This window comes from Mobula hypostoma, chromosome 2, assembly GCF_963921235.1.
Source record: "Mobula hypostoma chromosome 2, sMobHyp1.1, whole genome shotgun sequence".
NCBI lineage: Eukaryota > Metazoa > Chordata > Chondrichthyes > Myliobatiformes > Myliobatidae > Mobula > Mobula hypostoma.
The window spans coordinates 21,370,024-21,393,836 of NC_086098.1; positions in this window are offsets into that span (position 1 = coordinate 21,370,024).

Consider the following 23,813-nt stretch of genomic DNA (forward strand, 5'->3'; position numbering starts at 1 on the left):
TGGTGCATATCACAAGCCCTGGTTACTCGCCCACTGACACCAGGCTGACAATCTCTGAGAGCATTGATAACGGCTGGGGTCACCATTCCTGTAAGGACACTGCGCAGAACAAGGTAATGACAAACCACTTGTCGAGAAAAATTTGCCAAGACAATCACAGTCATGGAAAGGCCATCATGATTGCCCATGTCACATGACATGGCACATAATGAACGGACAATCTTTAGGCAGGTTTTTTTCAAGCGCAGCACACCACAAGGAGTGTAGAATCAGTGAATCTATGGCTGCATGTTTACCTCACTGGATTTCGTACTCTTCTTTGACATCTCATTCGTGGGCGTCTTGGTCGGCATGGACCAGTTCGGCCAAAGGGGCTTTTTCTCAGCTCTATAACTATGATAGTAGTATGAATAAAATTCATTTTCCTGAGTTTCTTCAGACTGCTTATGGAAAGCTATGATGTTAATTATACCATGATCTATCTCCGGAAGACACACTGATACAAGAAGAACTCTTGCACCTCATTCTCAAGGGCAATAAATAATGGTTTTTCCAGCCAAGCCCACATCCTGAAAAATTCATGAAGAAAAACTCGGAGGAAATTTAAAGTCTATAAAAACCTGCTTCTACTACTTTTGCTGTCCACTGCCATACATAAGGGTCAGTGACTGTCTTTGGTAGGATAATTTTAACAAGGTTAAATGTGCACAAAGGTCCTTCCTTTATAATTTCCTACATTTACAAACTGTGTAAGTTATAGAGAAATTATATCAAAGGTGTTATGGGTAAGCAGAAATATAGTCATAGTCATACTTTATTGATCCCGAAGGAAATTGATTTTCATTACAGTTGCCCCAACCAAGAATAGAGTATAAATACAGCAATATAATTCCATAAATAATTAAATAGTAATATGTAAATTATGCCAGGAAATAAGTCCAGGACCAGCCTATTTGCTCAGGGTGTCTGACCCTCCAAGGGAGGAGTTGTAAAGTTTGATGGCCACAGGCAGGAATGACTTCCTATGATGCTCTGTGCTGCATCTCGGTGGAATGAGTCTCTGGCTGAATGTACTCCTGTGCCCACCCAGTACATTACGTAGTGGATGGGAGACATTGTCCAACATGGCATGCAACTTGGACAGCATCCTCTTTTCAGACACCACCATCAGAGAGTCCAGTTCCATCCCCACAACATCACTGGCCTTGCACATGTTCAGGACTCTTCCTTCAAATGCACATCTTATGCACATAGCACAAAATTCATGAATACACTTTACTGAGAACCCACAGCAAAATAATTCCAACAAATACATACAAATGGTTAATGTGTCACTGTTATGTGCACTTCTCAATTTCTGTATCATCCATAGGCAGTCTAAATGGTCCATTTGGAGAAATATTCTGGCTTAGTTAAATGGACCTGTTCCATGTTGTTTCAGAATAATTTATAAATCTGGCTTGACTCTCATTCATTTTAGGAATTCCATTGCTCAATATTGCATGTTCTCAGTTCACTGTGCTTTCCCAATATGTCGAATGATCACCAGGGAATAACGGTTACTGCCATTGATTTGTGGTATTGCCATTATTATTCCTGACATAATGCACTCTGAGCATTCTTTTTAATGACGGCTATATAGCATTGTAACAAAAGCATATGAAGAATCTGCCTTCCAGGTCCCTGCCTCAGAGATGAATAAGCAATCATCATGGCACTCAGTGAGTTTTAAACTTCAATCAATCATCTTTTCACGCTATTAAACATAAGCCAACATAACATCTGTGAATAATATGCTTTGCCTTCCCGTGGTGTTGATCTTCTGGACACCAAAGTATTATACAGCCACTCAAAGTTATAGATCAACAGTTCAATAAAATGTGAAAAGGAATGTTTCAATTTAAGTGTTGTTATTATCTTTAGAGAATCATTTAAGATGTCCACGATCCATTCTGCAGAAGCCACAGATATAAATTACACAGTGGCTTCAGCTGAAAGTATGAATTTTGTTTTGTTTTTCACAAATAAAGGGGATCTTATACATGAAATGTAATAAAACAGATATCAGATTTAATTTGAAAATATCAGAAATCGGTGATAATAAGAGATAAGACCATAAGACATACAGTACTCTTCAAAAGATACATGCATATATACGGTGCCCATGACTTTTGCACAGGACTGTGCTATTTTTTATGTATTGCCCTGACATAGTTCATGACATATGTGAGTGATGATAAACCTGATTCTGATATGGGTCTCCATTGTGGGCTGAGAGTGTGAAGGGGCCAGGGAAAGGAGAATCATGGTTGGGAAAAGGAGAAGGGAGAAGAAAGGGAGCAGGAAACGCCAGAGAGACATTCTGTTATGTTCAATAAACCAATTGTTTGGAATCAATGACCTTGCCTGGGTTGGGTGATTCTGTACCTGCCCTCACATCCCTGGCTCTCCTTCTCCGCCACCTGTCCCAAACCTCTCCTGCGGTGCTCCACCCTTGACATTCCCAACATTCTTTGCTCCTGCCAGATGGACAAATGCAGCATTGTGCAAATGCCTTAGGCACCCTATATATAAGATATATATAGGCTTGGTTCTAAGGGTTTAGATGGGGCAGAATTTGTTAAGTGTGTCCAGGATGGATTCCTGTCACAGTATATGGACAGGACGACCAGGGGGAATGCCTTACTAGATCGAGTACAAGGTAATGAACCGGGTCAGGTCACAGATCTCTCAGTGGGTGAGCATCTGGGGGACAGTGACCACCGCTCTCCGGCCTTTATAATTATCATGGAAAAGGATAGAATCAAGGAGGACAGGAAAATTTTTAATTGGGGAAAGGCAAATTATAAGGCTATAAGGCTAGAACTTAACGGGTGTGAATTGGGATGATGTTTTTGCAGGGAAATGTACTATGGACATGTGGTCGATGTTTAGAGATCTCTTGCGGGATGTAAGGGATAAATTTGTCCCGGTGAGGAAGATAAAGAATGGTAGGGTGAAGGAACCATGGGTGACAAGTGAGGTGGAAAATCTAGTCAGGTGGAAGAAGGCAGCATACATGAGGTTTAGGAAGCAAGGATCAGAAGGGTCTATTGAGGAATATAGGGAAGCAAGAAAGGAGTTTAAGAAGGGGCTGAGAAGAGCAAGAAGGGGGCATGAGAAGGCCTTGGCGAGTAGGGTAAAGGAAAACCCCAAGGCATTCTTCAATTACGGGAAGAAAAAAAGGATGACAGGAGTGAAGATAGGACCAATTAGAGATAAGCGTGGGAAGATGTGCCTGGAGGCTGTGGAAGTGAGCGAGGTCCTCAATGAATACTTCTCTTCGGTATTCACCAATGAGAGGGAACTTGATGATGGTGAGTACAATATGAGTGAGGTTGATGTTCTGGAGCATGTTGATATTAAGGGAGAGGAGGTGTTGGAGTTGTTAAAATACATTAGGACAGATAAGTCCCCGGGTCCTGACGGAATATTCCCCAGGCTGCTCCACGAGGCGAGAGAAGAGATTGCTGAGCCTCTGGCTAGGATCTTTATGTCCTCATTGTCCACGGGAATGGTACCGGAGGATTGCAGGAAGGCGAATGTTGTTCCCTTGTTCAAAAAAGGTGGTAGGGATAGTCCGGGTAATTATAGACCAGTGAGCCTTACGTCTGTGGTGGGAAAGCTGTTGGAAAAGATTCCTAGAGATAGGATCTATAGGCATTGAGAGAATCATGGTCTGATCAGGGACAGTCAGCATGGCTTTGTGAAGGGCAGATCGTGTCTAACAAGCCTGATAGAGTTCTTTGAGGAGGTGACCAGTCATATAGATTAGGATAGTGCAGTGGATGTGATCTATATGGATTTTAGTAAGGCATTTGACAAGGCTCCACATGGTAGGCTTATTCAGAAAGTTAGAAGGCATGGGATCCAGGAAAGTTTGGCCAGGTGGATTCAGAATTGGCTTGCCTGCAGAAGGCAGAGGGTGGTGGTGGATGGAGTACATTCAGATTGGAGGATTGTGACTAGTGGTGTCCCACGAGGATCTGTTCTGGGACCTCTACTTTTCATGATTTTTATTAACGACCCAGATGTGGGGGTAGAAGGGTGGGTTGGCAAGTTTGCAGACGACACAAAAGTTGGTGGTGTTGTAGATAGTGTAGAGGATTGTCGAAGATTGCAGAGAGACATTGATAGGATGCAGAAGTGGGCTGAGAAGTGGCAGATGAAGTTCAACCAGGAGAAGTGTGAGGTGGTACACTTTGGAAGGACAAACTCCAAGGCAGAGTACAAAGTAAATGGCAGGATACTTGGTAGTGTGGAGGAGCAGAGGGATCTGGGGGTACATGTACACAGATCCCTGAAAGTTGCCTCACAGGTGGATAGGGTAGTTAAGAAAGCTTATGGGGTGTTAGCTTTCATAAGTCGAGGGATAGAGTTTAAGAGTCACGATGTAATGATGCAGCTCTATAAAACTCTGGTTAGGCCACACTTGGAGTACTGTGTCCAGTTCTGGTCACCTCACTATAGGAAGGATGTGGAAGCATTGGAAAGGGTACAGAGGAGACTTACCAGGATGCTGCCTGGTTTAGAAAGTATGCATTATGATCAGAGATTAAGGAAGCTAGGGCTGTACTCTTTGGAGAGAAGGAGGATGAGAGGAGACATGATAGAGGTGTACAAGATAATAAGAGGAATAGATAGAGTGGATAGCCAGCACCTCTTCCTCAGGGCACCACTGCTCAATACAAGAGGTCATGGCTTTAATGTAAGGGGTGGGAAGTTCAAGAGGGATATTAGAGGAAGGTTTTTTACTCAGAGAGTGGTTGCTGCGTGGAATGCACTGCCTGAGTCAGTGTGGAGGCAGATACACTAGTGAAGTTTAAGAGACTACTAGACAAGTATATGGAGGAATCTAAGGTGGGGGCTTATATAGAAACATAGAAACATAGAAAATAGGTGCAGGAGTAGGCCATTCGGCCCTTTGAGCCTGCACCGCCATTTATTATGATCATGGCTGATCATCCAACTCAGAACCCCGCCCCAGCCTTCCCTCCATACCCCCTGACCCCTGTAGCCACAAGGGCCATATCTAACTCCCTCTTAAACATAGCCAATGAACTGGCCTCAACAGTTTGCTGTGGCAGAGAATTCCACAGATTCACCACTCTCTGTGTGAAGAAGTTTTTCCTAATCTCGGTCCTAAAAGGCTTCCCCTCTATCCTCAAACTGTGACCCCTCGTTCTGGACTTCCCCAACATCGAGAACAATCTTCCTGCATCTAGCCTGTCCAATCCCTTTAGGATCTTATACGTTTCAATCAGATCCCCCCCTCAATCTTCTAAATTCCAATGAGTACAAGCCCAGTTCATCCAGTCTTTCTTCATATGAAAGTCCTGCCATCCCAGGAATCAATCTAGTGAACCTTCTTTGTACTCCCTCTATGGCAAAGATGTCTTTCCTCAGATTAGGGGACCAAAACTGCACACAATACTCCAGGTGTGGTCTCACCAAGGCCTTGTACAACTGCAGTAGTACCTCCCTGCTCCTGTACTCGAATCCTCTCGCTATAAATGCCAGCATACCATTCGCCTTTTTCACCGCCTGCTGTACCTGCGTGCCCACTTTCAATGACTGGTGTATAATGACACCCAGGTCTCGTTGCACCTCCCCTTTTCCTAATCGGCCACCATTCAGATAATAATCTGTTTTCCTATTTTTGCCACCAAAGTGGATAACTTCACATTTATCCACATTAAATTGCATCTGCCATGAATTTGCCCACTCACCCAACCTATCCAAGTCACCCTGCATCCTCTTAGCATCCTCCTCACTGCTAACACTGCCGCCAAGCTTCGTGTCATCCGCAAACTTGGAGATGCTGCATTTAATTCCCTCATCCAAGTCATTAATATATATTGTAAACAACTGGGGTCCCAGCACTGAGCCTTGCGGTACTCCACTAGTCACCGCCTGCCATTCTGAAAAGGTCCCGTTTATTCCCACTCTTTGCTTCCTGTCTGCTAACCAATTCTCCACCCACACCAATACCTTACCCCCAATACCGTGTGCTTTAAGTTTGCACACTAATCTCCTGTGTGGGACCTTGTCAAAAGCCTTTTGAAAATCCAAATATACCACATCCACTGGTTCTCCCCTATCCACTCTACTAGTTACATCCTCAAAAAATTCTATGAGATTCGTCAGACATGATTTTCCTTTCATAAATCCATGCTGACTTTGTCCGATCATTTCTCCGCTTTCCAAATGTGCTGTTATCACATCCTTGATAACTGACTCCAGCAGTTTCCCCACCACCGACGTTAGGCTAACCGGTCTATAATTCCCCGGTTTCTCTCTCCCTCCTTTTTTAAAAATTGGGGTTACATTAGCCACCCTCCAATCCTCAGGAACTAGTCCAGAATCTAACGAGTTTTGAAAAATTATCACTAATGCATCCACTATTTCTTGGGCTACTTCCTTAAGCACTCTAGGATGCAGACCATCTGGCCCTGGGGATTTATCTGCCTTCAATCCCTTCAATTTACCTAACACCACTTCCCTACTAACATGTATTTCACTCAGTTCCTCCATCTCACTGGACCCTCTGTCCCTTACTATTTCTGGAAGATTATTTATGTCCTCCTTAGTGAAGACAGAACCAAAGTAATTATTCAATTGGTCTGCCATGTCCTTGCTCCCCATAATCAATTCACCTGTTTCTGTCTGCAGGGGACCTACATTTGTCTTTACCAGTCTTTTCCTTTTTACATATCTATAAAAGCTTTTACAGTCCGTTTTTATGTTCTCTGCCAGTCTTCTCTCATAATCTTTTTTCCCCTTCCTAATTAAGCCCTTTGTCCTCCTCTGCTGAACTCTGAATTCCTCCCAGTCCTCAGGTGAGCCACTTTCTCTGGCTAATTTGTATGCTACTTCTTTGGAATTGATACTATCCCTAATTTCTCTTGTCAGCCACGGGTGCACTACCTTCCTTGATTTATTCTTTTGCCAAACTGGGATGAACAATTGTTGTAGTTCATCCATGCAACCTATAAATGCTTGCCATTGCATATCCACCGTCAATCCTTTAAGTGTCATTTGCCAGTCTATCTTAGCTAATTCACGTCTCATACCTTCAAAGTTCCCCTTCTTTAAGTTCAGAACCTTTGTTTCTGAATTAACTATGTCACTCTCCATCTTAATGAAGAATTCCACCATATTATGGTCACTCTTACCCAAGGGGCCTCTCACGACAAGATCGCTAATTAACCCTTCCTCATTGCTCAAAACCCAGTCCAGAATAGCCTGCTCTCTAGTTGGTTCCTCGACATATGGGAGGCAGGGTTTGAGGGTCGACACAACATTGTGGGCCGAAGGGCCTGTACTGTGCTGTACTATTCTATGTTCTATGTCCTATGTTATATATACATACACACACACATATACATACATACACAGTATATATGAAATGATGAGAGGCATTGGTTGTGTGGATAACCAGAGCCTTTTTCCTAGGGCTGAAATGTCTAACATGAGGGGTGCATAGTTTTAAGGTGCTTGGAGGTACAAGAGGCAAGTTTTTTCACACAGAGAGTGGTTGGTGTGTGAAATGCACTGCCAGCAATGCCTGTGGAGGTGAATACGATGGGGTCTTTTAAGAGACTCTTAGATAGGTACATGGAGCTTAGAAAAATAGAGGGCTATGAGGTAGGGAAATTCTAGGCAGCTTCTAGAGTAGGTTACATGGTCGACACAACATTGTTGGCTAAAGGGCCTGTATTGTGCTGTAAATTTCTATGTTTCTATGTGCCTAAGACCATTGCACAATGCTGTAGGAGCAGAATTAGGCAATTTGGTCCTTCCAGTCTGCTCCACCATTCTAATTTGGCCGATTTAGTATCCCTCTTAGCACCATTCACCCACCACTCCCCGTTGCCTTTGATACCCTCGCTAATCAAGAACCTACTAACCTCTGTTTTAAAGGAATCAGAAGACTTGGCCTCCACAGCCGTCTGCGGCAATGGGTTCGACAGATTCACAACCCTCTGGCTAAATAAATTCCTCCGCACCTCTGTTCTAGAGGGATGTCTTTGTACTCAGAGGCTGTGCCCTCTGGTCCTAGACTCCCCTAGTACGGGAAACATCCTGTTCTGAATGCAATTTGCTGACTTTTATTGTTTGAATAATTTGTTTTTTTCTCTTTCTCTGTTCATTGGGTGTTTGATGGTCTTTTTTTTAATGGGTTCTTTTGAGGTTTCTGTGCTTTATGGCTGCCGGTAAAGAGACAAATCTCCAGGTTGTATAATGTGTACATACCTTGATAATACATATACTTTGAACTTTGATTTCCACCCCCCCCCCCCACTTCTGTCTTTGTCTTCTGTCCACGTCCTCCACTCTGGCAGGACTGACAGATTTTTTAGTCATCTGATCATTGCTCTCTGATAGTCTCTACTGTTTGCATTTTGGAAATTCAGCCTTTTCAAATGCCTTTAATTTCCTATTCTACTGGTGCATTGTTTTGCTTCTATAAACCACTGAAGTGCTTAAAATAGTCAAAAGTCTAAGTAAAATTTATTATCAAAGTATACATAACATATACTACCTTCACATTAATTTTCTTTTAGGCATTTATGGGAAAAAAAGAAATATAAGAGAATTTATGAAAACTGTACATAAACAAAGACTGACAAACAACTATTAAGTGAAAAAAGACAAATTTTGGAAATGAAAAGCAAATGATACTGCGATCAGGAGCTGTAGAGTCCTTGAACATGAGTTCGTAGGTTGCAGAATCAGTTCAGGGTACGGGTGAATGAAGTTAACCATGTAATTTCAAGGGCTTGATTTTTGTAGGGTTATAACTGTTTCTGGACCTGGTGGTGGAGGATCCCCTGCCCAGTGATAGTAGCAAGAAGAGAGCATGGTCTGGATAGTGGGGGTCCTTGAGGATGGATGCTGCTTATCTATCTATTTATTTATTTGTTTATTTATCAATTTACTTATTGATTGATTGATTGAAACAGCACAGAACAAGCTCCCTCCGCCCAACGAGCTGTGCTACTCACCCATTTAACCCTTGCCTATTCACAGGACAATTTACAATGACCTATTTACCTACTAGCCAGTATGTCTTTGGAACGAGGGAGGAAACCGATGCAGTCAATTGTGGGAACAGAAATCAAAAGACACCAAGGACAAGACAAAGTTGAAGAGTACAAAAAACAAAGAACAGAGCATTGGATGAAATAAGAATATATAGGATATGAAGACAATTAAAAGGTAACAGTGATGTTCTCAGGACCATTTATGAACCAAAGGATGGAAGTGATAGATGCTAGATGAGATAGAAAAAGATAAACATTATGATGGGGAGAATGGAGGGTGAAAAACTCAATTAAACGTTCATTAAAATCCTGAGTTAACCTGGCACTGTGCTTGGGAGAGGGACTGTGTTCTTTGATAGGAACACGCTATAAGTTGATTGAGACAAGCAGTCTGACAGCACAGAGGCAACAGGGGAGCCAAGGGGGTTATTGGGAATGAGATTTAAGCATTACCACAAAACACATGGAAGAGCAAAGTGGCTTAGGGAAAAGTTTAGAGGAGAGAATGCTGATTGCACTTCTCAAAAGCACTAAAGGAGCAGGAACTATTCCCCAATCATATATGTCAGCCTGCTGATTATTAAAAGTGTACTGGACTCGAACAGCATTCTGTAAGATAATTTAAAACAGTTCTAAAGTACCAGTAAAAATAAATAGAACTGTTTTGTTTTAAAACTTTCCTTTGCTATAAGAAGCATTAGAGGATGTTTCTCCAAATTCAGTTCAATTCATTCAAGTTTAATTGTCATTTAACTCTACACAAATAACTATGAATATAGCCAAATGAGATGGCATTTGTCCAGGACCAAGGTGCCAAACACAGTACCAACAGTCACACGGCACAAAGCATACATAGCAACAGTAAAATACAGCCACGCAAAAAAAAGTTCAGACTTGAGCCCAGAATGCTGCAGAAATCTGCACTTGACCACAGTTAATGCAGAGCAAGACTGAATATTCTCTACTTACAGAAATTACAAGAAGGGTAGCTGGTATTTAAACATAATTTTAATCACTTGGTCATCAAAAGTTACAATTATGACTATTTTATAATTATAACGCAGCAGAAAGAAGCAAAAGTCTTTAACAACAATCAATAGAATCAAATATTATAATTATTGGCATCAAATATAAAACATGTAACTAAAATCTGTTGGCTTTGGCATTTCTTTCTTAGTGATTTGGTCCAATATACAGGAACTGAAAAACTTGAACGGAGGAATTCAATATCATATTAGAAGGAATTATTGAACATTTATTTAAGCAAGATAGAAGAATAAAGCAAGACCACTCTTTTAAAAATCACCGAACAACAAGCAAAATAAGAATACATGGATATTTGTGGCCCCGAGAAGATCTAAATTGTAAGGATTGAATCCCTGGTGGAATCTGAATGGAATTACTTGAACATGCTGACTTGGCCATTTTGGCTGCTTTAGTTAACCCGCTTCCCCCTGTATCTGTAATCTCATCTCACTCCCTAATCCAATTGGGACTAGATTTCTGTTCAGGTTTTGCAATTTGCCCGCATGAGCTCTGGCAGAAGCACAACAGCAACAACGACAAAAATCCCCAAACATAAGTGATATTCAAACATAGGTGATATCTATACTCCTCTGGTTTTCCAGCGATTGCCTGCTGGAGTGACATCCCAGAGAAATGCACCCCCTCTAGTGTCCACAGCAGAGCAGTGCTCGCAAACTCGTGGTTTGGCAGCCAGTGAGATTCCATAAGCAAGAACATCCAGGGAAATTGAAAGAATCTCAGAAAATGCAGTGACTGGGTGTTTTCTGAGGAGAGTGTTAAGAAATATTGCTGGATGGAACAGAAGGAATTTAATACTGAAGCTGGCTGCCAAAACACGGGAAGAAAACTTCTGTTTCTCTTTTCTTTACCATTTAAGAATAATATATCACTATGAATAATAAAATGTAGCTGATGGCTTCATTTATTACCTTTGATTCAGCACAAATCCATATTTGTGGTGCATTTCATTATCTAAACTACTTTGTAAGCTTGAGGGAATTATTCCATATTTATCTCCTTTCCCCCAATCTGTTCCTAATTTGATTGGCAATGGATCATGAAGGAGGAGCCAGGGAGAAAATGAGTCTGCTGCCCAAAAGGCAATGAAGCAATTGCATTTTAGTCGAAGGCTGCATGCCTGAGATGACCATTACCATTTTACAATGTCTTTCTCTTCCATACAGCATTAATGCTTCATGCCAGAACTTGTTCTGTTAAAACCAATATGACAACAGAACAAAACCAAGGTACTGTTGGGAATTTATTTATTTATATATTAATTTTTATTTGTTTAGAGATACGGTACAGAACAGGCCGCTCTAGCCCAACAAACTGTGCCACCAAGTAACCCACCTATTTAACACAGGGCCTAATCACAGGGCACTTTACAATGACCAATTAATGTACTAACCAGTACGTCTTCGGACTATGAGAGGAAACCAGAGCAACTGGCAGAATCCCATGTGGCCACAGGGAATAGGTACAGTCTCCTTACAGATGGAACTAGAGTTGAACTCCAAACTCATATGCTCTGAGCTGTAATAATGTTGCCCTAACTGCTATGGTACCATGGTCCCTGAAGTAATGCTGGAAAAAACTCAACAGACAAAATCCAGTCAATTATCATATGCACGAGTACTCATATGTACAGATGCACTGAAAACTTACTTGTTCAATGTTCAAAGTACATTTACTATCAAAGTGTGTATACTAGTCATACTTTATTGATCCCAGGGGAAATTGGTTTTCGTTACAGTTGCACCATAAATAATTAAATAGTAATAAAACCATAAATAGTTAAATAGTAATATGTAAATTATGCCAGTAAATTATGAAATAAGTCCAGGACCAGCCTATTGGCTCAGGGTGTCTGAACCTCCAAGGGAGGAGTTGCAAAGTTTGATGGCCACAGGCAGGAATGACTTCCTTTGACGCTCTGTGCTGCATCTCGGTGGAATGAGTCTCTGGCTGAATGTACTCCTGTGCCCACCCAGTACATTATGTAGTGGATGGGAGACATTGTCCAAGATGGCATGCAACTTGGACAGCATCCTCTTTTCAGACACCACCGTCAGAGAGTCCAGTTCCATCCCTACAACATCACTGGCCTTACGAATGAGTTTGTTGATTCTGTTGGTGTCTGCTACCCTCAGCCTGCTGCCCCAGCACACAACAGCAAACATGATAGCACTGGCCACCACAGACTCGTAGAACATCCTCAGCATCGTCCGGCAGATGTTAAAGGACCTCAGTCTCCTCAGGAAATAGAGACGGCTCTGACCCTTCTTGTAGACAGCCTCAGTGTTCTTTGACCAGTCCAGTTTATTGTCAATTCGTATCCCCAGGTATTTGTAATCCTCCACCATGTCCACTCTGATGCCCTGGATGGAAACAGGTGTCACTGGTACCTTAGCTCTCCTCAGGTCTACCACCAGCTCCTTAGTCTTTTTCACATTAAGCTGTAGATAATTCTGCTCACACCATGTGACAAAGTTTCCTACCGTAGCCCTGTACTCCCTTGCTGATGCATCCAACTATGGCAGAGTCATCAGAAAACCTCTGAAGATGACAAGACTCTGTGCAGTAGTTGAAGTCCGAGGTGTAAATGGTGAAGAGAAAGGGAGACAAGACAGTCCCCTGTGGAGCCCCAGTGCTGCTGATCACTCTGTCGGACACACAGTGTTGCAAGCACACGTACTGTGGTCTGCCAGTCAGGTAATCAAGGATCCATGATACCAGGGAAGCATCCACCTGCATCGCTGTCAGCTTCTCCCCCAGCAGAGCAGGGCAGATGGTGTTGAACGCACTGGAGAAGTCAAAAAACATGACCCTCACAGTGCTCGCTGGCTTGTCCAGGTGGGCGTAGACACGGTTCAGCAGGTAGACGATGCCATCCTCAACTCCTAGTCGGGGCTGGTAGGTGAACTGGAGGGGATCTAAGTGTGGCCTGACCATAGGCCGGAGCAGCTCCAGAACAAGTCTCTCCAGGGTCTTCATGATATGGGAGGTCAATGCCACCGGTCTGTAGTCATTGAGGCCGCTGGGGCGTGGCGTCTTCGGCACAGGGACGAGGCAGGACGTCTTCCACAGTACAGGAACCCTCCGGAGCCTCAGGCTCAGGTTGAACTAACTACTCTAACTTCCGTTAATGCCCCACCTCCTCTTCGTACCCAATCCCTTCCTTCCTTCCTTCCTTCCTTATTTATTTATTTATTTACTTATTATTTATTTACTTGCTTACTTTTTATTTATTTATTCTTTTTATTTATTTATTTATTTATTTATTTTTGTGTGTGTGTGTGTGTGTGTGTGTGTGTCTCTCTCTCTCTCTCTCTCTCTCTCTCTCTCTCTCTCTCTCGCTCTCTCTTTTTTTCTCCCTCTGTCTCTCTCACTATAACTCCTTACCCATCCTCTGGTGCTCCCCTTCCCCTTTCTTTCTCCCTAGGCCTCCCATCCCATGATCCTCTCCCTTCTCTAGCCTTGTATCCCCTTTTGCCAATCACCTGTCCAGCTCTCGGCTCCATCCCTCCCCCTCCTGTCTTCTCCTATCATTTTGGATCTCCCCCTCCCCCTCCCACTTTCAAATCTCTTACTAACTCTTCTTTCAGTTAGTCCTGAGGAAGGGTCTCGGCCTGAAACGTCGACTGTACCTATGCCTATAGATGCTGTCCAGCCTGCTGCGATCCACCAGCACTTTTTGCGTGTGTTGCTTGAATTTCCAGCATCCGCAGATTTCCTCATGTTTGTGGTACTAACCGCAACCTTGGGATTCATCTTTTTACAAGCAGCCACAAAGAAACACAATAGAACCAATGCATCGCCGAACACCAAGTGCGCGGAAAAAAATCGCGCAAACAATAACAAGTGAGCAAATGGCACTGAGAACTAAAGTTCCCGAAAGTGAGTCCACAGTTCGTCGCTGCAGCCGGTCCAGGTCCCATTAACTGCAGGCAGTAGCCTCAGTTCAGTGCAGGGACAAGTCACAGCAGAATCACGGGCATATTAGGAGTCAGGACATCATGTTGCAGTTGCATCAGTCACGGAGAGGCTGCACTTGAAGGACTGTATACAGTTTTAGTCATGCTGATGTAGTTAAGTTGGAAAGAGTACAGTAAAAATTTATGAGGATTAACAAGCCTGTGTTATAGGGAGAAGCTGGCCAGGCTGGATTTTTATTCCTTGGAATCTAGTAGACCTTGTAGAATTGTTTCAAATTACGAGAGGCATAGGTAAGGTGGATGGTAACAGCCTTTTCCCCAGGGCAGTGTTGTCCAAAGCCAGAGGGTATTCAGCATGAGAGTCAGAAGAAAGGACACAGCTGGAACAAAAATGTCCATTTTGGTGCAACATGATCAAAGTAGTTGTAGTTTTGTTAAGCTCTAGTGATTAGTGTTGTGCAGTTTGGTTGAAGAGCTGATTTCATGAAGGGAAGTAAGTGTTCCTGCCGCTGGAGGTGTGGGACCTCTGTACCTCCTGCCCAATGGTAGCTATGAGAAAATGGTATGGCCGAGATGATGGGTCTTTGATGGCAGATATTCGTTCTTGAGGTAGTGCTTCACATAGACCCTACAACATTGGGGAGGGATGTGCTCATGACCCGTATAATAGGCCAAGTCTACCACTCTCCGCAGCTTCTTGCATTCCTCTGCAGTCAAATTGCTGTACTAGATACTTTCAACAGTAAGTTTGGACACGAATAAACAGTTGATGTTTCATGCTGAGACCCTTCAGCAGGACTGGAGAGGAACAGGACAGAAGTCAGAGTATTCTAGCTTCTGACCCCTTGCTTTTCAGTCCTGACTAATGGTGTCAACCTGAAACGTCAAATATTTATTCCCCTACATAGATGCCGCCTGACTTGTTGATTTCCTCCGCACTTCCCGTGTGTTGCTTAAGATTTTCAGCATCTGCAGAATCTCTTGTGTAGAAGTTTTTTAGAGTGTTCAGTGATATTTCAAACCTTTTTAACCTTCTAAGAATGTAAAGTTGCCACGCACTTTCCTTTTGATCTATGTGCTGGGCCCAGGATATGTCTTCTGATAGGTTGATATCCAGAATTTGAAAGCTGCTGATTCCACCGCTGATCTACTAGTTGTTGTTTCGTATGACATTCACACTTCGAATTGAGAGGCAGAGGCGAATCTGTCCATTCGGGAGCTGGGGTTGGATCAACCTTTGTCTGACAGCCGTTCCAACATGGGTGGCCCTGAGTTGGCATCCCCTAATGGAGTCTGTGAAGCACGCAAGCCTCCACACAATGTCCATGTGTTGATCCAGATCGTGGTGGGATCTACCAGTACAGACTAGAGCGTATTCATCCTCCTCTCCTTCTCCTTCCTGAAGTCAACAATTATTTCTTTCATTTTATTGACACTGAGAGGTCACTGCTTCAGGAATATGCTCAACCACTATCCTCCCTTGCTCTGTACACTGACTGATCGCCACCTGTGGTTCATGCAACACCAGCAGTGTTGACAGCTTTGAAGTTTTGGAACTGTGCTTAGCCATGCAGTCATGTATAGTATGTAACAGAGAGTAGAGGAAGGGGTTAAGTATGTAACAGAGAGTAGAGGAAGCGGGTAAGCAGACAGTGTATAGTGCAGTTATGGTGCTGGTCCATGTTACCAATCCTCCCTGAACAGGTCAAGCAACAGCTATGGAAAGGAAAACAAAGTTATTACTTTAAGTCAAAGGCCTTTCCTTAGAAAACCAGAATACCATTAATATAACTAAATGAGAATTGGTATATATAAAGTAGCAGAATGAAGAAAATTGAGCTCAGACATACTTACAAATGTGCATTGTACAGTAAACATACACTATGGAGGAATATTGACTTAGCATAAACTCAATTTTTGCAAATCATAAGCAAGATATGAATACACACTGCAAGCAGTTAAAGTGATCTGAGAATACAGGTCCATAATTCATTGAAAGTGGCATCACAGGTAGGCCGGGTTGTAAAGAAAGCTTTTGGCATGTTGGCCTTCGTAACTCAAAGAGCACAGGAGATAGAATATTATGTTGAAGTTGCATAAGATTAATTTGGAGTATTGTGTACAGTTTTGGTCACCTACCTACAGGAAAGATATACATAAGCTTGAAAGGGTACAGGGAAGATTTACAAAGATGTTCTCGGGACTGGAGAACCTGAGTTATAAGGAAAGATTGAATAGGTTAGAACTTTATTTCTTGGAACGCAGAAGATTGAGGGGAGATTTGATAGAGGTATACTAAATTATTAGGGATATGTGTGTGTGTGTGTGTGTGTGTGTGTTAGGGTAAATATATATATAGGGTAAATGCAAGCAGGCTTTTTCACTAAGGTTGGGTGGGACGGCAACTAGAAGTCATGGGTTAAGGTCGAAGGTGAAAAGTTTAAGAGGAAATTGAAGGGAAACTTCTTCACTCAGAGAGGGTGGTGAGAGTGTGGAATCAGCTGCCAGTGCAAGCAGTGCATGCAAACTTGATTTCAATTTTTTAGAGAAGTTTGGATAGGTACATAGATGGTAGGTGCATGGGGGGGCTATAGTGTGGGTGCAGGTCGATGTGAGTAGCCAGTTTTAATGGTTTGGCATGGGCTAGATAGGCCAAAGGGCCTGTTTCTGTGCTGTATTTTTATGCTTTTATGACTCTGCTAACTCAAAGGTAAAGGAATAGGGGAGTTTGGATACCCTAGAAGCCTGTATTTACAGAAGTCATAAACACAAGAGAATCTGCAGATACTGGAAATCCAGAGTAACACACACATTTTTTAAGGTTATGAATAAAACCAAGTTTACTTGTGTTTTAAGGGACATTCTCTTAAGAAGCAGGAGGTATTAGAGAGATACAAACCAGTAGCGAAAGCCAGCTCCACATAGAAGATAAATTAATATCAAGACTGTGGGAAGTATAAGCGGCCGGTCAGAACTGACTGTTCATTAGGGACTGAATCTTTGTGCTATAGCACATTTGGTGACAATAATCTGAAGAAGGAGTTTTGTTAGTAAACAGCCACGACTACTCAATCCTTACCAGAAAGCTGTCACACTGCTGTTTAAGGCAATAAATGATCTGGAAAAATATCAGTTTAATGATGATAGTCTCCAGGAGCAGCCAGCATTGTTGAGAGCTAAATACTGAGAGCTGGAACCGAGTAATAACTTGCAATTGTGAAAGCTAAACGGGGCCAGGTTCAGAATGCTCTCCTGAGAGCAGAATAATCATAATATATCACTAAAAAAAGATGAATTTGAGGATTTCAATAAAGTCATAGTTCAAAAATGTACACAATCCTTTTTCTGTTGAAACAATTTAATTGCTGAAAGCTGTAGTTCCATACTATTAAATATTTGAATATACTTGCATTTATTCACAAAACAAAAGGTTTCTCCGCCAAAATTTCAACTTGCATTGCATTGCAACAAAGCAAAGAGGGAAAAAAAAACTGAATATCTGGGATCAATATCATTTGAACGAATGGGAATGCTCATGGCAAGTCTGCCATGGTAACAAGAGAGATAAGAGTGAAGGGGAATACATTGGTGAGGGTGGTAGCAACTAGTCCAGGCTTCCATCCAGTCTCAGGTGCAGTGAACGTAGAGGTGGTGCCCAGCCAAAGCCAGAGGCACAATGTAAATTATTCCCTGAACCTCTCCTGCATCGCCAGGCCAAAAGGCAGCTATTAATCCTACATACACAGGGAGGTTGACCCATGGGGTAAAGCAATTTAGCTTGAGTGCCTCACCAGTTAATGCTGAAATAGGGTTTAGAGAAGAGGCCTAGTAGGTGAGGAAAGCAGAGGCAACTGCATTTCCAGCAGCCAGATTCTGTGCAAGAGTCTCAGATAGGGACAAATTCCAGACAGAATGTAATCGTATAGTAGTGGCCATTTTTTCTTACAAAAATAACTAAGCTAGTATTCACTTGAGCAGGAATAATGCAAGACAGGTGTACATTACATGGGGTTTTGTACTTAAAGTGGTAGAGTGGCTGGGGGATAGACTGAGGGCTACAGGACTCTTCTCAGAGGACCATACTGCAAATGCAGACTTGTAGACGGTAAAACAAGAAATGACGTTTGATTTCCATTGATGGCATTAGGCAGGGTTACCCCCAGAGTTTCCTTTAAGTTATCCATTGAGCTTTTGTCCTGATGGGTTTCATTTATACCCGATTTCCGGTGGTTTTGTTACCACTTTTGAATTTCTTAAACTACACGGCACTGGCGACATTCTGTGGGCTGCAGACAATTGTTCTGAAAATTAATCTCAGGTTTGCAAACTGTGACATATATGTACTTTGATTAAAAAAATTACTTTGTACTTTGAACTTTGAACCTTGGTTGCCTCCTAATAAAAGCACACTGAAATCTTCTATTTACTTATTCTGTCTAACACCACATTTGCAAGTACTTTGGAAAGGTACATTTGCAAGGATTTTCAAAAGGCAATGCCTCAAAAAGGCAACAAACAACATTAAGAATCCGTATCACACAGCACATTGTGCTGATTTTGTTCATTAACAGTCAATCAAAAAAACACGGCAGGATACGTTGGATGAATTCCTCTGTCAATAGCTATTGAGAGCTAATATACAGTTTTATAGTAACATAGTAGTAGTGGTAGTGTTCTAAATTGTTCTGTATTTAAATTAAATACATAATTTGCTACTCCGTTAAACAGTAGCTTGTCTTTTTTATACCTTTTAACTTATTCCATGGAAACAATCAGCTAATTGGGGCAGCCACTTAATTGGACCAAAATGTACTGGTCCCAAAGTGTCCCGAATAACTGGAATCCAGTGTGTGTGTCAGTGAAGTTAAACCTGATTCTGGTTCTGAATCAGATATGCTTTACATGTTGTGAGAGAGAGACCCTTACAACATGTAGAGCATATCAGATGATTGCATTACATGCTGTAACCGCCAATAGATGGGTAGTAGAATTAGACCGATCAAGAACTGATTCTCAACATGGGCATGATGAGCCATCTATAAGCACAAAACATTCCGGAGATACTGCAAATCCAGAGTAACACACGCAAAATGCTGGAGGAACTCAGCAAGTGAGGCAGCATCCATGGAGAGGAATGAAGAGTCAAGATTTCTGGCCGAGACTCTTTTTCAGGACTGGAAAGGAAGAAGGAAAAAGCCAGAATGTGGATCCAATTGGTCCTTTCCTGTACCACATTCCCACGATAATTCTATATTCCTTTTCCCTCTTGTTTATTTTTGTGACCTCCATTGGTGGTGGTTGTCTCTCGGGGTCCGAGGAAGACTAAACATTGTGCAGTCATCTGTGGATACGCATGTGGCTTCGGAGGCCGAAGGTCGAAGCACACATGTGGCTGCAGATTGGACATGGAATGGCAGTTGTTAGAACAGGTGCATACACAGCTTTGTGGCGTCGGTCTCGTGCTGCTGCAAGGCGCTGATTTCGGTCAACCTCAAAAACCGATGCAGCTTTTCTGGTCAGGGCGCGCCTCGAGCTGTCGAGGCTGGAGGTCTAGCCACTTGATGTACGATTTCAGGTTGTCTTTGAATCTTTTTTTTGGGGCAGCCCTGATTGCGACTGCCATGCTCAAGCTCACCATAGAGCAGCTGCTTGGGGATTCTTGTTTCACCCGTGCAGGTTATATGGCCAGTCCAGCATAGCTGGGCCTGGAGGATCCTTGCCTCAATGCTTGTGCTGTTGGCTCTGTCAAGGACTTCCTGGTTGGTGATTCGGTCCTGCCATCGAATCCTCATGATCGACCGCAGAGAGGGCGTGTGAAACTGTTCCAGCTGTTTGATGTGCCTGCGGTACCACAGACCTCCATTATTAGCTACATAACTCACATTGAGATCAACTGACATGGATGTGTAAGTTTTTACATGTGCAAAGACCCAACTGAAGATACAGAAATTATGTCCAATCAAATCTAATGGACATCAGCATTAAAACAGCACAATTCATAAGTGAATACCGTTATTACTGAAAACGTGTGCAAACAAATGAGCAGAAAAAAAAAAGTTTGAAGTAATTGGACTCGGATGAATTTGCATGTATTAAATGTTTATGGCTTACAAAATGCTGCGTGAGTACTGAGGAACAACGGAGGCTGTATTCTTGGCCCTTTGCAGCACATGCTTCTGCATGTATTCATTTTGTTACAACGAAAGCTGAGGATTGTTTATATCAGCAAAAAGAAACACCTGCTAGCATTATTAATGCCTTTTAACAGGGTGAATCCAGTGACAAGATTGATAACTTTAAAATTTGGAGCAGGTCAATTAGGGCAGATGGCAGGAGGCTTTTTAATAGAGATCTGTGGATATCTGGTATTCTTCCTCCCACAGGATATTGCAGTGAGGTCAGTTGAAAAGTTCAAATTGCATTCAAAGTTTTTAAGGGTTGCAAAAGCAATATGGGCAGACAGAGTTAAGACTCAAGCCAGACATGATCTAATGAAATGGTGGGCCTGGCTTGACTGCTGAATATCCAATATTCCAATATGGCCTACGGGAGGATGAATTTCAGAGTTGTATTTTGTATACATAGCCTTGATAATAAATGTACTTTGAAGCTTTACTTTAAACTTTGGCTCTAAGCAGACAGCCAAATCATTACAAACACTAATCCAAGTGTAACAGGTGCAGGAAGTCTGAAATAAAACTGTAAATGCTGAAAATAGGACACAGATTACAGAGCCCCTGTGGCAAAGAAACAAAATGTTAAATCCTCTTTCCATATACTGATCTACTGGATATTTCTAGCATTCTCTGCTTTATTTCAGAAACATAGAAAAACCTACAGGACTATACAGGCCCTTCGGCCCACAAAACTGTGCCGAACATGTCCTTACCTTAGAAATGACCTAGGTTTACCCATAGCCCTCTCTTTTTCTGAGCTCCATGTACCTATCCAGGAGTCTCTTAAAAGACCCTATCATATCCGCCTCCACCACCATCGCTGGTAGCCCATTCCACACACTCACCACTGTCTGTGTAAAAAACTTGCCTCTGACACCTCCTCTGTACCTACTTCCAAGCACCTTAAAAATGTACCCTCTCATGTTAGCCATTTCAGCCTGGGAAAAAGCCTCTGATTATCCACACGATCAATTCCTCTCATCATCCTATATACCTCTATCAGGTCACCTCTCATCCTTTGTCGTTCCAAGGAGAAAAGGCCAAGTTCACTCAACCTATTCTCATAAGGCATGCGCCCAAATCCAGGCAACATCCTTGTAAATCTCCTCTGCACACTTTCTATAGTTTCCACATCCTTCTTGTAGTGAGGTGACGAGAACTGAGCACAGTACTCTGAGTGGAGTTTGACCAGGGTCCTATATAGCTGTAACATTACCTCTCGACTCTTGAACTCAATCCCACAGTTAATGAAGGCTCATAGACCGTATGCCTTCTTAACTACACAGTCAACCTGCGCAGCAGCTTCGAATGTCCTATGGACTCTCAAGAACCCTCTGATCCTCCACACTGTCAAGAGTCTTATCATTAATACTATATTCTGCCATCATATTTGACCTAACAAAATGAACCACCTCATACTTATCTGGGTTGAGCTCCATCTGCCACTTCTCAACCCAGTTTTGCATCCTATCGATGACCCGCTGTAACCTCTGACAGTCCTCCACACTATCCACGACACCCCCAACCTTTCTGTCATCAGCAAATTTACTAAACCATCCCCCCACTTCCTCATCCAGGTCATTTATAAAAATCACAAAAAGTAGGATCCCAGATCAGATCTCTGAGGCACACCACTGGTCACAGACCTCCATGCAGAATATGACCTATCTACAATCACTCTTTGTCTTCTGTGGGCAAGCCAGTTCTGGATCCACAAAGCAAGGTCCCCTTGGATCCCATGCCTCCTTACTTTCTCAATAAGCCTTGCATGAGGTACCTTATCAAATGCCTTGCTGAAATCCATATACACTGCATCTACTGCTCTACCTCCAATGTGTTTAGTCACATCCTCAAAAAATTCAATCAGGCCAACAAAGCCATGCTGACTATTCCTAATCATATTATGACTCACCAAATGTTCATAAATCCTGCCTCTCACGATCTTCTCCATCAACTTAGCAACCACTGAAGTAAGACTCATTGGTCTATAATTTCCTGGGCTATCTCTACTCCCTTTCTTGAATAAGGCAACAACATCTGCAACCCTCCAATCTTCTGGAACTTCTCCAGTCCCCAATGATGATGCAAAGATCATTGCCAGAGGCTCAGCAATCTCCTCCCTCGCCTCCCACAGTAGCCTGGGGTAGATCTTGTCTGATCCCGATGACTTATCCAACTTGCTTCTTTCCAAAAGCTCCAGCATAGCCTTTTTTCTTAATGTCTATACGCTCAAGCGGTTCAGTCCACTGTTAGTCAACCCTACAATTGCTAAGTTCCTTTTCCATAGTGAATACTGAAGTAAAGTCTTCATTAAGTACCTCTGCTATTTCCTCTGGTTCCATACACACATTCCCACTGTCACAATTAATAGGTCCTATTCTTTCATTTCTCATCCTCTTGCTCTTCACATACTTGTAGAATGCCTTGGAGTGTTCCTTAATCCTGCTCACTAAGACCTTCTCATGGCCCCTTCTAGCTCTCCTAATTTCATTCTTAAACTCCTTCCTGCTAGCCTTATAATTTTCTAGATCTCTGTAATTACCTAGTTTTTGAACCTTTCATAAGCTTTTCTTTTCTTCCATGGTTCCTGTACCCTACCATCTTTTCCCTGTCTCATTGGGACGTACTTATGCAGAACGCCACGCAAATATCCCCTGAGCATTTGCCACATATGTGCCATACATTTCCCTGAGAATATCCGCTCCCAATTTATGCTTCCAATTTCCTGCCTGATAGCTTCATATTTCCCCTTACTCCAATCAGACGTTTTCCTGACTTGTCTGTTCCTATCCCTCTCCAATTCTAAGGTAAAGGAGATAGAATTGTAATCACTATCTCCAAAATGCTTTCGCACTGATAGACCTGACACCTGACCAGGTTCATTTCCCAATACCAGATCAAGTACAGCCTCTCCTCGTGCAGACTTATCTACATATTGTGTCAAAAAACCTTCCTGAGCACACCTAACAAACTCCACCCTATTGAAACTACTTGCTCTAAGGAGATGCCAAACAATATAGGAGAAATTAAAATCTCCCATCACGACAACCCTGTTATTATTTCACTGTTCCAGAATCTGTCTCCCTATCTGCTCCTCGATATCCCTGTTACTATTGGGTGGTCTATAAATACACTCAGTACAGTTATTGACCCCTTCCTGTTTCTAACTTCCACCCACAGATACTCAGTAGACAATCCCTCCATGACTTCCTCCTTTTCTGCAGCCGTGACACTATCTCTGAACAACAATGTTATTCCCCCACCTTTTTTGCCTCCCTCCCCGTCCTTTCTGAAACATCTAAAGCTTGGCACTTGAAGTAGCCATTCCTGTCCCTGAGCCATCCAAGTCTCTGTAATGGTCACAACATCATAGCTCCAAGTACTGATCCACAATCTAAGCTCATCCGCTTTGTTCACAATACTCCTTGCATTAAAATAGATGTATCTCAAACCATCAGTCTGAGCGCATCCCTTCTCTATCACTTGCCTCTCCTCCCTCTCACGCTGCCTGCAAGCTTCCTGTATTTGTGAGCCAACCGGCTCTTCCTCCATCTCTTCAGTTTGGTTCCCACCCCCCAACAATTTTA